General features: G+C 40.7%; 1 protein-coding gene across 1 annotated transcript in view; it reads left to right on the top strand.

Annotated features, from left to right (window-relative positions):
• The first annotated feature begins 716 nt into the window (after positions 1 to 716).
• The window catches only part of CDH11 (cadherin 11), a 121,144-nt gene continuing 103,657 nt past the window's right edge, over positions 717 to 18,203 (top strand). The window contains exon 1 of the mRNA XM_063312713.1: positions 717 to 841. The gene's annotated coding sequence lies outside the window, so the exon portion shown is untranslated. The remainder of the gene's footprint in view (positions 842 to 18,203) is intronic.

The raw sequence follows: 18,203 nt of genomic DNA, 5'->3' as shown, positions 1-18,203 counted from the left end.
AGGCTTAGAATCTGGGTGTGAAAAGTCAGGAATTATGGAGATTGGTTTTGCCATGATTCCAGGGCTAGGGCCTCGATTCCCCAAATCAGCCTGCCTTATCTGGCCCTGCTCTCCTTCCTCTTCCTTGCAAGAAGATTCATCTGAGAAGGCCAAGGAACCACCTTCCTTCTTTGAAATGTTGCATCCAACATCTTCTATCAATCAAGGGGGGTGGGGGGGAGTTAGGATGAATTTTAGGAGCCATCCTTTATTAAGAAGGGATCTGGAGTTTGAAAAGAAAAAAGGAAGATGTCTGAGTTGGAACCTCCAGGAGTGACTAAGCCTTGATAGCAAACTGTCCTAGAGACCCAAGATGGTTTGCACTGAGCCTCGGACTGAGGGACCAGGGCTGATGATCTGCTCCTTCCTCATAGCTTCTCCTCTACCAGGCAGCCCGGCTAGCATTTCCCCAAAGCCAAATCTGCCTTTTAAAAGGCAAGCAAAGGGATGAGAGAGGGAAACCGGGGGGGGGGGGGTAGTGTTGAGGTTACCCCAGCTCTTTCTGGCAGAAGAATCCCAAGCCAAACCTCCAGCCTTCTCCCTTTTCTCTCTCCCTCTTTCCCCCTCCCCCTTTGCCTCCCTCCTCTCCCCCCATCCCCCAAGCTCTCTCTCCCTCTCTCCTCCTGTTTCTAATTCCTTCCACTAGCTCTAAGCCTCATTCAGCCGCCGTTGCCAGCGGAGTGGAATAGGCTGGAGAGCGAGCGGACCAGCAGACACTGCGCCTCTACTTGTGAATGGGACTCGTCGGCTCGCCTTCCTTCAGAGGTGATCCAGGGAGAATCAGGGACCGCCAGATTTCCAGGTAACGGCTGCCTCCCCGCCTGCCTCGGGTCGCCCTAAATTTCGGGGAAGGGAAGGGGGGTGTTTCTTAATTCCGGGCTCCTTTGAGACGGATTCGGAAGGCGGAAAGCGAGCGAAAGACCGGGGATGAAGAGGGTGAAGTCTGTTCGGCGGCGGGTTAGAGGAGAGAGCCGACGGGGCAGAAGGATGCTGCGGAAGGAGTTGGACCGGAGCTTTCGGCTTTGCCCCGGCCATCAAGGGCGTCGGGAAGGGAAGGGGGAGAAGCAGGGGGAAGCTGGGGGGGGGGGGGCTGCCCGGCAGCCAAAAGCGGAGCTTAGAGGGGAATAGCCGAGCGAGCTGGGCTGGAGAAGAATTAAATAGGCGCAGACTCGGAGGCAGAAAGTGAGCCTTCAAGATCTCTGGGGAGGGGGTGTTTGGGGCTTTCGTCCCCCCTCCCTCTCTCCGCGTATGGGGTGTGTGTGTGTGTCCTGAAAGTGCGCTCGGGGGATTTCTTTATTCCGTTCCTTGGTTTTTGCATCCGCGCCCGTAATTGGCTAAAGCCGAGCGCGGCTAGCGGAGCAGCGAGGGTCAGACAATCCAATCGGCGCAACAGTCGAGGCGTTGAAAAGGATGTGTGCGTGGCACCAGAGGCATCTTGAGCTTTCTCTGGGTTGCTCCAATTCCCATCGGACTACAAAGCACATCTTTAAGTTCCAGGTCCCATCATTTTCTCTCTCGCTGTCCCTCTGCGTGTGCGTGCGTGCGTGTGTGTGTGTGTATGTCCTCAGACGCGTAGCTCTGAGTCTCCAGCGGCGTCTTTGCAAAGCCCTCTCGAGACTGCTCGTTCCGATGAACAGGAACCCCGTAGAAAAGAAAGTGGTTAAACTCTGGTACCCTTCAGTGGGGGGTATTTTTGAGGGGAGGAAGAAACTCAATAGCAAATGCCTCGATTCACAAATATACTTGGTGATGTGTATGGGGAGGAGGGAAAGCGGCCAGACTCTTTCCAAACCGGGATTCGGGAGATTTTCCACCAGAGAGACTTTTATTCTGGGTTTGCAACGGCCCCATTCTTGCTCCCGAACTGCCTCTTTCTGCGGCTTGGTCGGGAAATCGTTATACCCTTTGGCTGATCTCTAGGAAATCTGAGCCACAGGGAAGGTGGAAAGAAAGCAGGCTTAGAAGCTTCTTGGTCCCTCTGCTTAACGGCCTCTTCCTGGGAGGCCGCCGAGAGCCCCATCTTGCAATCTGACATCATCAGGAGAACAACTTTACCTTTTGGAGCAATGCCCATTGATCATCAGTACCTTTAAATATTTATTTCACCAGCGCTGAGCGGAAAGGAGAAGCTAGTTGGCACAGGGTGATTGGGTGGGAGAAGGTGGGAGGTGGGGGAGAATTTCCCTTTTTGTACCTTTTTTTGTTGTTGTTGTTGGTAACATTGAAAAGAGAATGCTGCAATGATGTGGTAGGGCATTTGCCTATCAAAGACAGAGGCATTCCTTCAGCAAAATCAGGTCACTTTTTCAGAACAACCTTTAACTTCCAGGGAGGAGAAGCAAACAGTTTCTGCCTTCCCAGAACTTACTCTTAATTTTTTATAATGCCACAATGAGCATTTCATGGGCCAGTAACTGAAGGTTAAGAAAACCAATAATTTTCATGAGTTCAAGTCATAAGGTTTCTGTGGACTTAGGCTGAGTCAGGAACCCTGAAAACACAGACTGTTGTCTTCCTCCTCCTCCTCCTCCTCCTCTTCTTCCTCTCCTCCTCCTCCTCAAGAATCTTAGCATCTACTCTTCACCTCCCCAGCACTTCCATTAGTGTTTAAAAACACACCATCCTTCTTAGGTAACATATGCAGAAGTCTTGATCTTCTCCAGTTAATATTGGCCAAAGAGTAGAGCTTTTGTGTGACAATTAATCCTAAGTGTGTTCTGATGAATACCATCCCAAGTTCTGCAGCTCTTATGGTTTTCATTTTTTCTATCCTTGGAAGAAAGGACTGGGGAAATGTGGTGAGTGTATGTGGAAGTATTTTCTTCTGCGCTGCACTGAGTAGCATGGCTTCAGCACAATCCAGGTTAGCAAACGAGGCCGTAAAGTAGAGGTGAAATTCGAATGCAGGCAAAAGCTGCAGATTGTGATCCTTGTTAGAGCTGCTTTAGCACATTTTAAAATGGCATGCCCCAGCCCCCAGAAAATATTTGTGGGAGTGCAGTTACAAAGCAGCTGACCTCACTGCAGCCTGAAAGAAGAGAGATCCCTCTGCAAACTTATAAACAAAAACAAGGCACTCATTGCTGATGCCAACAAAGCTCTCTTTGCCTCCTTTGATTAATGTGCAGTGGTTGCAATTCTGCATTATAGAATTTCTATTTAAAACACTAATTCCAATAGTGCAACCAGAGGAATAGCATGACGTGGAAATACTATTTATACATTCCTTATTCAGTCCTGACTTTGCAGAAATGCACAAAGTTTGCACATTTGGCTAAGTTCATTAGTGCAATGAACTGCTACAATCAGCATCAATAGTTAGGGAAAGGATAACAATTTAATCAAAATTATGTTGGGTGATTCCTTATTGAGGGCAGGGCAAGACCACTGCAGAGGTGGCCTGACAAAATGTATGTTTTCAGTCAAGTAATTACATGTGGATAAAAGGAGGGTAAATATGGAAATGAAACCATATATAATTTTCTCTGTCTCATGTTACACACAAATACACACATGTGATAGTCTGGCCAAGTATAATTAGTACTATATCTATCAGCGTATATATGGTCTTTTCAGCTAATTAAAGATTTGTATTCAGAGTTCAAATAACCTAAAACATGCAGAGCATCTGACTAAGCAAAAGAAGTGAATCAGAGAAGGCTTTTTTGCATAGCTATCAAGTAGCCAGTCTTGCTCTTTGTTTACTTTGGAAGAAGGACTTCATAATGGAACAACAAGGTTCTGTGAAGGATTTCTGGATATTCCTTCTGATGAATTAAAAAAATCATTTTCTGGAGAATTTGACTCTGTATCTTGTTTCTGGGAGAATTGCAACTCAGCAACTTTGGGCCTTCTTAAATGATCATGGAGCTGAGGAAAGCCACCAGTTTAGTGGCCAGTTAGATGGCCATATCTGCTCTCATTGACAGCCTCTATATGTATCTATCCCTGAGCTTTAAAACTGGTGCTGTTTGATCTCTCTACTTTTCATCCTATCTATTTCACATGAACATTTCCTGTGGATATCCATGGATTTGGGCGGGGGGGTTGGGATGTGTAATTAGCAACGATACTCCTAATTAGGATGCCATATCCAAGTTAGAAATATGTGTTGGAAACCTTAAATATGGTGTATTCATTTATATCAGGCCAACACTCTGTAACCCTCTCCATTTCTAGCGGAGAGGAAGTCCCACCAAATTCTCTCTCTCTCTCTTCTGTGTGAAGTTATGTGACATCAGTCAGTAAGTAACAAAGTCTAAAAGTATCTTGTGTTGCCTTAAAGTTGACAAAGTCATTATTATGTCCTTTAAGCTATAGCCTGTTAAAAGTAAAACTTGGAATGGGTCACAGTTTTATAATACCACATGAGGAGAGGATTGTATCAGCACTTATTATTGTACTGTTTTCATGTTTGTTTTAATAAGGGGTCTCGTTTTTTGGTAAAACATTCTTTACACTTTCATGCCTTTGAGCTGTATTAACAAGAAATTTGTATGTACTTCAGTCTACTTTCAGTCATAATTTCATTAAGAGCTGAAGCTTATGAGCGCCAGAGGGCGCTGGCACTCTTTTCTAACTCAACACTAAGCCTGTCAGCTTTTTAGGCCAATGTGAAAAGCTGTTTTGTTACCACTGGTATTGTTTGCCCTCTCAGGGGAGACTGAATTCAATCGTGTTGTGGTTCAGACTAATGCTCAGGCAGTTTGTCAGGATTAACATCTTTCTACTCAGTCTTTCTAGCATTACTTTCAGTCTTGTATTACTCCATCTCAGAGTTTTCAACAAACTTGTGGAATTTTGATAGCCCAGTGTGGCTGAGGAATGGAGCGACTGGCTCCAGCTCCATTCTTCCACAGGAAGCATCTGCCCAGGAATAGATGATTGATTGATTGATTTTTCAAATTTCTATTATCGCCTATCTCCCCCAAAAAGGGGAACTCTACCTTCAGGCTGGGTGTGCACAACATGCTAAGCAAGCTAGAGTAAAATGGTAATTTGTAATTGAGCACATTGTGAAAAACAGTCATTGCCTCTACATGTTGCATAAGTCAAACCATCATGTTCAACCATGATTATGATTTATTTGTTTGGATATACCTCGTTATATGGGCCCAGTGATTGTGCTGTATTAACTTGGATATAGTTTAGCATGCTGAATGAAGCAGCTTAAAAGTAAGTACAAATCTCCTTCAAATGGAGCTTGATTTTTGATGATTTCATGGACCCATCCATGTCATCTTTCTAGCAAGAATGTGGAAGTGCAATAGTGGAGAATATATGAAGCTCAGGGTTGAATTGTCAGGTCCTTGGTCTTCTCTAAGCTTGCTTCTCTTGTTGCAGATGTTTCACTACCTAGCCTGGTGATGAAATGTCTACAAGAAGAACAACAAATTCAGAGAATGAAGGTGGCAATGGTTTGCCACTGCCATTTTTTGGGATGTCTTGCTGTAACTTAAATAAGAGTTTCTATCAGAATACAGATGGTCAAAGAATAAACCATAGTTTAATGGTAGAATTATATACATGACTGAGAACTTTCTTTTGAGATATCTATCATGCCAAGGTACCTGAACACAGAGAATAGCCTTTCTTTCTCTTCCTTAGTTTTATGAGAAGCCTTTGGCCATACTTCAGATGTTGGAAAAATAGAAGAATGGGAGATTTAGAAGAATGAGCTTACTCCTAGTATTTCTACTGTGAACTAAAAATGGGCAAACTTCAGAAAACTTTATCCTCCAAGGTGACTTGAATAGTTCTGACCAAACATAATATTCCCCTTGGAATGTTTTATTTTAATGTGTTGCAAAAGCTTTTAATGAAATGGGAGTTCCTAAGTGGCTCCATGGATGTTGATTTACTCATAATAATAAGGTACACCTAATACCATTACTGGGATCTTTTTGACATCAGATTAAAGCCTTTTTTACACATACAAGCATTTGAACATTTCATTTTTTCTTTGTTTAGTTGTAGGAACTGCATTAATGTTTAGACTTTTTCTTTCTTTCTTTCTTTCTTTCTTTCTTTCTTTCTTTCTTTCTTTCTTTCTTTCTTTCTTTCTTATACTTAATGGCTTTTATATAGACCACCCTTTAGGGGATGAATACATGGCCTTGCAAGTTTTAAAATAAACATTTAATCTAATATTTATAGGACATGTTTCCAGGTCATGCCCTCATAAACTAGCCTACACAGAAGAATGACATATAGGCATTTTTCTTCTAAGTTGATTTAGAGTTCTTATTTTATCTACTGGAATACTGAATTGAATTGCATGTAGTATTTATTGGAATCATTTAGGGTGGTTCCTGAGGTTTTCAATGGTTATGACTCTCATCATTCTCAGCCAATGGTCATCATGATGAAGACTGTTGTGAGAATTATAGTCCAATAAAAACTGAAAGATCTCAGATTCTGTACCCTTTCATTGAAGATCTGTAACGGTAGACAAACATAGCTGAAATCCCGCCCCCCCTCTCTCTCTCACACACACACACATTCTACAGTAAGTAATCAGGTAAGAAAGTTTTCAACTTTTACATGGATTCTAGGGCATTTTATAGGGTACATATTCAGTTTAGATTAGATACTAACCAAATATTTTGACTTCACTGTTACTTCCATGAAAATTGCCCCCTGCCTAAACTAGGCTCTTCCAGAGGTGTCCAAACAGGTCATGCAATCTGAGATTTATCACCTGTGCTAGAACACCTCAACACTGTCTTTCAGCTGTGTTTTGAAAGAGAAGCAGGTATTTCTTAGCAAGGGAGATTTCAGTTATGTATGTCTACCATTACAGATCTTCAGTGAAAGGGTACGGAATCTGAGATCTTTCAGTTATTGTTGAACTATAATTCCCACCCTCCCTTATAGCTTGCCATGCTTCAGCAGTATCTTGAGGTCCACAGGTACCCTACACCTTCAGTAAAGGAGTCTACCTTAGGGACAGGATTTTTTGTATGACCAAAACTGACCTTTGTAGAATTATTTATTTATTCATTGGTCACCAGAAATGAGGACTGGAGTGGGCAAAACTAAACCTTTTTTTGGCAGGGAGAGGTCTTTGTGGGGAGCTTCAAGTGATGGAATTATTGTGAACAAAAATTCTCTAGGAAAATAGTATTATTGATCTTCAGCTGTGAAATCTGGGGATGCATTGAGGATCACAAACATGGGATTGCAAACTTGGGATCTTTAGGCTCTGTAGAGAGCCATGGCTATTACCTTGGGGAAGATGACTGAGGGGAGAACTCAGTGAGGCTTTTAAGACTGATGTCAGCCCTTTAGGGGGAGCAGGTCAGAAAACACACCCCACAAATCTGACTAGAACTACATTTTATTGCTTCAGCAAAGGATCGTTAGCTTGTCGTGGTGCTGGAGCTTGAGCACCTCAATGATGCCATGAGCTAAACCGTGAAGGGCCACCCAAGACGGGAAGGTCATGACAGAGAGGTCAGACTAAATGCGATCCCTGGGGAAGGTAATGGCAACCCACCCCAGTATTCTTGCCATGAAAACTAAATGGATCAGTACAACAGGAGATATGTCGGTATACCATCGGAAGATGAGACCCCCAGGTCGGAAGATGGTCAAAATGCTACTGGGGAGGACCAGAGGATGAGTTCAACTAGCCCCAGACGTGATGACGCAACTAGCTCAAAGCCAAAAGGATGGCTAGCAGCCGACGGTGCTGGTGATGGATGGCGAATCTGATGTTCTAAGGATCAACACACCATTGGAACCTGGAATGTAAGATCTATGAGCCAGGGCAAATTGGATGTGGTTATTGGTGAGATGTCAAGATTAAAGATAGACATTTTGGGCGTCAGTGAACTGAAATGGACTGGAATGGGCCACTTCACATCAAATGACCACCGGATCTACTACTGTGGACAAGAGGACCAAAGAAGAAATGGAGTAGCATTCATAATTAATAGTAAAGTGGCTAAAGCAGTGCTTGGATACAATCCAAAAAATGACAGAATGATCTCAATTCGAATTCAGGGCAAGCCATCTAACATCACAGTGATCCAAATATATGCCCCAACCACAGATGCTGAAGAAACTGAAGTAGAGCAGTTCTATGAGGATCTGCAGCACCTAATGGACAACACGCCTAAAAGAGATGTTATTTTCATCACAGGAGACTGGAATGCTAAGGTGGGCAGTCAAATGACACCTGGAATTACAGGTAAGCATGGCCTGGGAGAACAAAACAAGCAGGACATAGGCTGATAGAATTTTGCCAAGACAACTCATTCTGCATAACAAACACTCTCTTCCAACAACCTAAGAGATGGCTTTATACATGGACTTCACCAGATGGACAACACCGAAATCAGATTGACTACATCCTTTGTAGCCAAAGGTGGAGGACATCTATACAGTCGGTAAAAACAAGACCTGGAGCTGACTGTAGTTCAGATCATGAACCTCTTCTTGCATAATTTAGGATCAGACTAAAGAGATTAGGGAAGACCCACAGATCAGCTAGATATGAGCTCACTAATATTCCTAAGGAATATGCAGTGGAGGTAAAGAATCGATTTAAGGGACTGGACTTAGTAAATAGGGTCCCGGAAGAACTCTGGACAGAAGTTTGCAACATTGTTCAGAAGGCGGCAACAAAATACATCCCAAAGAAAGAGAAAACCAAGCAGGCAAAATGGCTGTCTGCTGAGACACTAGAAGTAGCCCAGGAAAGAAGGAAAGCAAAAGGCAACAGCGATAGGGGGAGATATGCCCAATTAAATGCAAAATTCCAGAGGTTAGCCAGAAGAGATAAGGAATCATTTTTAAACAAGCAATGCACGGAAGTGGAAGAAGACAATAGAATAGGAAGGACAAGAGACCTCTTCCAGAAAATTAAAAACATTGGAGGTAAATTCCAAGCAAAAATGGGTATGACCAAAAACAAAGATGGCAAGGACCTAACAGAAGAAGAAGAGATCAAGAAAAGGTGGCAAGGACATACAGAAGACCTGTATAGGAAGGATAACAATATCAGGGATAGCTTTGATGGTGTGGTCAGTGAGCTAGAGCCAGACATCCTGAACAGTGAGGTTGAATGGGCCTTAAGAAGCATTGCTAATAACAAGGCAGCAGGAGACGACGGCATCCCAGCTGAACTGTTCAAAATCTTGCAAGATGATGCTGTCAAGGTAATGCATGCTATATGCCAGCAAATTTGGAAAACACAAGAATGGCCATCAGACTGGAAAAAATCAACTTATATCCCCATACCAAAAAAGGGAAACACTAAAGAATGTTCAAACTATCGAACAGTGGCACTCATTTCACATGCCAGTAAGGTAATGCTCAAGATCCTGCAAGGTAGACTTCAGCAATTCATGGAGTGAGAATTGCCAGATGTACAAGCTGGGTTTAGTAAAGGCAGAGGAACTAGAGACCAAATTGCCAATATCTGCTGGATAATGGAAAGCGCCAGGGAGTTTCAGAAAAAAACATCTATTTCTGTTTTATTGACTATTCTAAAGCCTTTGACTGTGTGGACCATAACAAATTGTGGCAAGTTCTTAGTGGTATGGGGATACCAAGTCATCTTGTCTGCCTCCTGAAGAATCTGTATAACGACCAAGTAGCAACACTAAGAACAGACCCCGGAACAACGGACTGGTTTAAGATTGGGAAAGGAGTACGGCAGGGCTGTATACTCTCACCCTATCTATTCAACTTGTATGCAGAACACATCATGCGACAAGCTGGCCTTGAGGAATCCAAGGCTGGAGTTAAAATCTCTGGAAGAAACATTAACAATCTCAGATATGCAGATGATACCACTTTGATGGCTGAAAGTGAAGAGGAACTGAGGAGCCTTATGATGGTGAAAGAAGAAAGTGCAAAAGCTGGCTTTCAGCTAAACCTCAAAAAAACCAAGATTATGGCAACCAGCTTGATTGATAACTGGCAAATAGAGGGAGAAAATGTAGAAGCAGTGAAAGACTTTGTATTCCTAGGTGCAAAGATTACTGCAGATGCTGACTGCAGTCAGGAAATCAGAAGACGCTTAATCCTTGGGAGAAGAGCAATGACAAATCTCGATAAAGTAGTTAAGAGCAGAGAAATCACACTGACAACAAAGGTCCACAGTTAAAGCAATGGTGTTCCCCATAGTAACATATGGCTGCAAGAGCTGGACCACAAGGAAGGCTGAGAGAAGGAAGATCGATGCTTTTGAACTGTGGTGTTGGAGGAAAATTCTGAGAGTGCCTTGGACTGCAAGAAGATCCAACCAGTCCATCCTCCAGGAAATAAAGCCAGACTGCTCACTTGAGGGAACGATATTAAAGGCAAAACTGAAATACTTTGGCCACAGAAGACAGGACACCCTGGAGAAGATGCTGATGCTAGGGAGAGTGGAAGGCAAAAGGAAGAGGGGCCGACCAAGGGCAAGATGGATGGATGATATTCTAGTGGTGACGGACTCATCCCTGGGGGAGCTGGGGGTGTTGATGACTGACAGGAAGTTCTGGCGTGGGTTGGTCCATGAAGTCACGAAGAGTCGGAAGCGACTAAACAAATAAACAACAACAAACATTTTATTGATATAGGCTATAGTAACAAAATCTTGAAAGCCTGAGTTTTTCCATCCTTCCCTCTTATGCTGTATTGAATTAGGAGACTTCTGAGCTTCTTTCTCATGCTTTTGCTGTTGCTCGGGTTTAACGTTGCCTCTGGCTAGCTCCCTCAAGTTTTTCTCTGTGGCTTTCTGCAGGATCCTATCCCTGGTCTCCCTAAATCAAGTCTTGGTAGTTTCCAAGAAATCTCAGGCTTTTCTTCTATATAGTCCTACTACAGTTGACATGTTTTGGCATCTATAGACTAATGAGCCATCATCTTATTTGGGTGCTGTTACCTTGGAATGTATCATGAGATGCTTCACAAGCTTAGAAAGTAGAAGTTCCCCACTTCTTTCCCCTGTCTTTCTCCTTCTCTTAGGACCTTTCCTCACTACTGAGTAATAGTTTTTATGATTGTCAGCTGCCCAGAGTCACTGGTTTGAGATGGGGGGCTACATAAAATGAATGAATGAATGAATGAATGAATGAATGAATGAATGAATGAATGAATGGTACTCTCTCCAGAAAACTACACCAGCATGGGATTTGCTTTTCCCATTGCTTATCCCTATCCCATTTCTACTGCTCCTGTTCTCAGATGCTTCCTGTCACCCAACTTCCCTCCAAGATAATGAATGGCAAAACCTAAAAGATTTCATACTCTGAATACCACCCTGGGATGCTGTTGGATTAAGAGAAAAGAATTTCTTTAACACTAATGCAGCTAAGGAAAACCTAAGCCTGCCTATTTCAAGGGCTGATCATGAGATGAAGACAAAATTTTGGAGACACAGTAGTTAAAAATGTTGTTGGGCCAAGCTTGTGCTGTGGATAGATGCAACTTGGGACACAGGTTTAGTCTCCTATCCCCATTCATTCACACAGTCAGAAATTAGAAAACATTCTCTAAATGACATATAATAATATTCAATATATAAATAATGACATTGTTTTGAACAGTTCAATTTTATTTCCAGCTAACATTTTCATTTGTTCCTCCATGTGTAAGCTAAATGTTCAAAATGACTTCCCACATGTGTGAGTTTTCTCACTCACTTCAATGGAGCAAACACAGTATCTACAAGAGATTGCTGAATCAGGACAAGTGTGTCCTGATTGAATAGAATAGACATGAATAGAAGTCAAAATATGGAGAGAAAGCTTCTTTTTAATTGCATATAGGCGTTTGAGATGGTAACATCTGCATATCATGCTAGACCATAATGAGTTATTTAGCCATGATTTATGGCTTAGGGTACAGCAAGCCATTGTGACTTAATCAACAAATTATGATTAAAGCAATCCAAGCTTAGTGCAATGTATGCATTGAGCCAATAGGCTGGATCTTGGTTTGGACTTATTTCAGGCAGACCCATTGAAATTAATTAGATGTACATAAATTATAACTAATTTGTTCCATTCATTTTAAAAGGTCTGTTCTTAGCATAAGTCTGAAACTAACCTTGGAATTCTTAGCAGACATAATTCTATTATACTGTATTTTAATGACATCTCAGAAAGATGTGTCTTGAAAAATAAATGCATCATCTGGGTTGTATTTCAGGAACCAACTTTTTATATGTTACTTAAACATGAGAATAATTTAAAATATAATCAGTCCTTTGGTAATTAAATCAAATAATTGAAATATCAATATTCTTCCTCTCTCCCCAGATGAATAAAAGCGTATGTGTGTATGTCTATGTACACACACACACACACGTTTCCTTTGTCTCTCTCTCTCACAATCACCCTATTAAAAAATGAAGAATCAAAACAGTTTATGTTGGAGATGTTACAGTGCTTAAAGTAATTACTGATGTCATATCTACAACAATACTTCTAAGAGATTTGCTTTCCTGGAGAAAGCAAAAGGTAACAAAGTCTTAGAAAATAGTATATGTATTATGTTAGAAACGTTTGTGGGCCAGAGAACTGACTGTGGTCAGATGCTTGCAGCACAATGAAATGGAAAACAAAATGAGAAATACAAAACACACATAACACAACTGATAAAATGGATTGGGTCAAACTTAAGGCAGCAACTGTAACCCTCCAGAAGTTTTTGGATTCCATGAGCCCCAGGGATGATGAGATTGAAGCTAGTAAGCAACATCTGGAGACAGCTGGTTCCCCATTTAATGTAATGTCTCAAGATTCAATTCTTTCTTCTTGTGCATTTGTTAATTTGTACACTATCAGACCTATCACATGTTCTTAGAGTCATCATCCTGGATATCTTTACAAGATATTTCAGGCTAGGGGTAATGATATTTCTAGCCTTGCTTAAACCCAGACATGAAGTAAGTTGTCTTCAACCTAAGAGCACCTGAGATTAGTTGCCAAAAGTGGGTGCTATTGCTTGCATGTGTGCTGTCACTATGATGCAGATGTAAGTTATTTCCATTTTCTGGAACTTAATTGCAGCAGGCAGAAGGAACAATTGTTGAACTGAGCAAAAATGGAAAGGCCAGCTCCTGGGATTTACACCAGACCTGGATAATCCAGAGGCTGACACTACTAACTTTAGCTGGGTTTGCACAACCTATTTGACCAAAATATGTTTGGCTAGTTCATGGACCTGTGTGCTAGTCAGCATAGCCAGAGAGATTAATTTCTAATTCATATTAGGGTAAACCAAAATGGAGTGAGGTAATTTATAGTTCAGTAACTTTACTGAACTATAAATCCAGCCATTGTCTTCACATGTTAGGTGAACCAAACCATTATGTTAAATCATATTCTAGTTTGTTTGAACATAGCTTGCTATGTGACTGCAGCAATTTGTTTGCTAGCCTGGGTTTGGCATGTTGCATAAACTAGTTCATTCAGATTAATTCAGTAGACCAAGGTTTAACTAATCTGGGTCTGGCATGTTCTGTGCATATAGCAATTTTATGATTGAAGATCATCCTGGAGAAAATCTATCTATGTAGTTGCTAAGAGTTGACACTGACTTGATGGCACATAATCAGGCTCTGAAACCTGCTAGCTCTCTAGTTAGGTCTTACACCATGCAATTTCATTATTCAAGATCCTGTTTTCCTGATCATCTGTAGCAAAGCAATTATTTTGCATGGTGAGTTACAGCCAGATGTGCCATAAATTATGGCAGTAATCCAACCTTGTTCCCCATCCCCACAGTTGCTCTTTAGATAACGAAAATCAGATTTGGGCCATGCATGCAAATATTTAAATATTTAAAGAGCCAAAATATTTTTAAAACATCCTCTTATGCAATTGTAGTTAACTTGAAAAGTAATGGAATCTTCACTGATAAGATTTTCTTTTTAAAAGACAAATTATAATAAGGAGAAGATTCAGAGTAAGCACCCATTAAAATGCTAGGGATGTGTACCAAACGGGAAACATGTTTTGTTTTGAGCTTGGAACAAAACTCCACAGGAGGAGTTCAGTTTTATATATTCTGTGGGAACAAAACTAGAAATGACTCAAGCATTTGTTCTGATTTCCAAACAAACCTCTTAGAATGTTAGCTCCTTTCCATTCTTTGTGGAACACTTGAATGGCCCATTTCAAAGATGTTTCTATGCTTAGAACATTCAAAGCTTAAAACATTTTGCATACCCCTACAAATGAGTATGAAATTGTTTTGAGGGAGTGGGGATTCCCTTAGCTCATGGTACTTGGAACCAGCGGGCAGCAATGATTGGGAAAGGAAGCTAGATAGACAAAATTTGGATGTGTAAGTCTCATTGAAGGTAGTGTGGCTTTGAAGCATTTTAACTGGGAGCAGGGCTGTAATAAGGGATAATAGTGTTTATCTCAGTTCTCCCCAAGGAAGTGGGTTTATTATTTATTTATTTTTGTGGGGCAGAGGTTAACTAAAGTGTGTATGTTCCTGGTATTAGTAAATCACTGGGCAGAAAGCAAGGCCTTATGGGATATTTCAGTCTACAGTACTTGGCATCCGTCAGCTGTTGGAATGCTATGAGAGCTGCATTCCAAAACATCACAAAGAATTGAAGATATGGAAGCCTGGGAGGCTTCCTTTAATCCTTGAAGTTAACAGCATTTTAATATCTGACTATCTAACTGTTACCCTTCTGGCTTTACCTAACCACTTCTACTTCTTTCAGCTCCAGTGTGATCTGGTCCTCAGCCCAGATAATATTCCCCCGATTAAGTGTTCTTCCTTTTCTTGCAAGATTTCCTATGCAAGACGTCAGTCGTACTTTTTCCTTGAATTCTCATCATAAAAATAATATAAAATCTGTCACTCTCTCTATCCTTGCTCAGGAGATTTACTGTAAGATTGCAGACTGTCTGCTTCAAAAGAAGAGGTGGGAAGGCAAGAAATATTTCAAGGAATGAAGCAAGAGAGTTTAAAAGTGCCATTATAAAAGAAGTGTGTGTGGATCAGTTTCTATACAGTTTCTCTGCAGAAGCAAGTTTAAAATATATGAAACTGTTAGCTCGGCCTCAAATGAGAAACTTCATACATTTTTGCAAGCCCGTTGACTCTGTCACCTTGGTGGTTTAATATTTTTATATATATATTTGCACGCACAGTAATCACAGTGACATAGTTATAATGGTTGTCCCTTGCTATTAACCACACAGAAAGATCTTAAAGAGATAACATACTGTATTTCAGGATCAAGGCGTTTTTTAAATAGCATATGATATTAGATCCTTTCCTCTGAGTATTCCAATCATGGGCAGAATTATTATAGTAAATTTCGGCAGAATTATTCTATTTAATAACAGCATTTTCCCTCTATACATTTCTAGTTAATTTAACATCTGTACTAAGGTAAATGCAAATCTCATTTGGCATTTGAGAATGGCGTTGAACTCAAACATTGCTGCCCTGTTCTCCCAACTCCCACCCGCTATGATTCATTTAGGCCTACACTTAATGTTAAGTACAGTAAATGTTAAAATACCACCCCCCTTACAATATGCATAATGCAGATGGGCCTATCTGAGAAATTGCACTAAATGTTAGTTTAATTTTCCTATGAAATTGGGCCAGAAATAAGCTTGGTTGAAATAATCCACTTAATAGCAAAAATTCCAAGTGTAATTCTTGCACAGATGTGGTGAATGCTTGTTTTCAAAGTAAAGAAAAGAATCACGGTAGCACTTGAAGTTATAAAGGGCATCATCCGTGATGGCTCCTTTTGTGGAATGTGGTAACCTGGAATAGCCTTAAATTAAAAATTGTTTTAGATAAACAACTAGCACAATCCACTGATAAGGACAGAAGAAGCTTGTGATCCAGGCCATGCCACTGATAATAACACTTAGTATTTGTGGGCCTGCAAATACTCTCATATACTGTAAATCCTTCTAATGATCAGGGGTACACCAGTATTATAATTCATATTACAGATCCAGAGAGAATAGACCAGTGGATGGATTAAGTAGATCCTGGGTTGTAGTCGCCCATACTTCGGAATCCCCCAACCCTAATTTATTTAAAACTTTTTAGTACCTCTTTCCAAATTCTACACCCAATGCTGTTTCATTATTATTCAAATTTAATTTATTATTCAAATTTAATTACCGCCCATCTCCCCCAAAAGAGGGACTTTTTCTTCTTTGCTTTGTTTTTATTAATATATATCTTTTAATTCTCCCCATTTTGTGTATCCCAGCTTTCCAAATACAGATCTCCATCTCCAGCCTTTATAATCAGTATTAAGGATGACAAAGATAATGTGTTTAAATATGGACAATAATGAGTTGACTTCTAAGATGCTTCCCACAGAGTGGTTGGTGACAGAAGTACTGTTGGTGGGGAAAGTGAGTCCAGCTAGAACAGGCCCCTGGGTTGTTCTTCACCTGGCGTTTACGCTTTCCAATCCTTCCCACAGAGCAGTTTCTTGTAATTGGACAGAAAATCATTTGGACATTTGATGAAGCTGCTGTACAGAGCAGGACAGAATATGCACTAATATTTTTTTTTAAGAGGTGTATGTATGTGTGGGGTGGTATATTTGTCACCAAACTTGGGACACCTCTCAGATGCAGAGTGCTGCATCTTTACCAGTACTCTAGGCCTAGCAATGAAACTAGAATTACACAAAGTCGAGTGAAAAGTGTATTTTTCTGGTTAGATTTACTGTTCTAGAGCAAAATGGTGCTTATTTTCAAATCAATGGCTTAGAGGCAGAGTAGCAGAGGCAAATTCCATGTGATGCCAAAGTCCCATTGATGCTGCATTTTAAGTAAACTTAAAATATTAAACCTCACATGCTCAGATTTTTCTTTTAAGTCATCAAGGTTAACAAGCAGATATTTAATTTGAATTGAATTGCTCCATCATAAAAACACCATAGTGTCAAGGGTTCTTTTTCAATCTGTACCCAATTAGATCGACCCAGATTCAAAAGATCCACAAAACCAGTGGACTGTGGGCAGGTAGGCTTTTTATATCTCCCTATAAGGGTTGGGGAGATGATTTATTTTTAAAAAAATAAAACAAGATAGAAAAGTGAAATATGAAACTTACAAGTCTATATGGGAGTGTTGTCTATTGCCTCTATCCTATAATTCTATTACTATTTTCCTATATTACTATGCTAATTACTATTACTATTACTATACCAATTACAATTATTATATTACTATTCAATTACTATTACAATACTACACTCTGTAATAATGCTATTATACTGTATAACAATAGTTTCTTCTTACAAACACAGTTCCACCTTCATCCTTCTCTCTGAAGTTTCTTCTGCTTTTTTTCTTCTCTGTTTCTGGCCAGCATGTAGCGTACTTGCAACTTTCCACGTTGTGCTTTTGTACTTGCCCTTTTCCTTGCTGTGCCTGTAATCTTCTTTTCCTCTGGACCATTCAATCCCTTTGAAGGGGAAAAAAAAAAAACACCTTTTATTCAGCTGTTTTTCTCTGTTTGCTGCTGGCTGCAGAGCTTTGGAAACACTGTGTCTCCTCCGTTCTCCCCTCTCACCTGTTTCAAGGTTGCAGCTTTACTGGCAACCCTGCCATGCTGTCCCTGGGGAGAAGGCTCCAACAGGAGGGGCAGAAGGCAGCCCAGGTGCCTGCAATTTTTCTATCTAGGTCACCTGCTCTTCCAAACACATAGTAACAAACGGTTCCTCCTTTTTTCTTTTAATAAGAGCTTTATTAAAGTTTTGGAAAAAAAGTTAAAATGCAAAACACAGAAAAGCTAGAGTACAAAGAAGAAAAAAGACAAAGAAAACGTTAAAAAGTGCAAGAACAGCAGAGAAAATAAGGAAAAGGTGACTTCCAATCTTCTCCAACACAGATATGAGTACTTATTGAACTATCTTAATCTGTTGTTGTTGTTGTTGTTGTTAGTTGCCGTCGAGTCTTAATTAAGTAATCAATTAATTCATCAAATTTTGCTACCACCCATCTCCCCTCATAGGAGGGACTCTGCGCGGTTTACAATAAAGGTAAAAGATTGAACCTCAATCAACATTATTTCTATAAAAACAAACCTATTAATCATCAAAACCGAAAAGCAATACTTCATTTTTTTTTCAGTTACAAGCAAATAGTCCGAAAGCAGTTTCCAAGTAGAAACAAATCCCATCATGTGGTGGTCTTCTATGAGTGCTGTCA

The sequence above is a fragment of the Candoia aspera genome, chromosome 11 (genome assembly GCF_035149785.1).
Source record: "Candoia aspera isolate rCanAsp1 chromosome 11, rCanAsp1.hap2, whole genome shotgun sequence".
NCBI classification, from domain to species: Eukaryota; Metazoa; Chordata; class Lepidosauria; order Squamata; family Boidae; genus Candoia; species Candoia aspera.
This window is presented reverse-complemented; position numbering and strand designations above follow the sequence as displayed.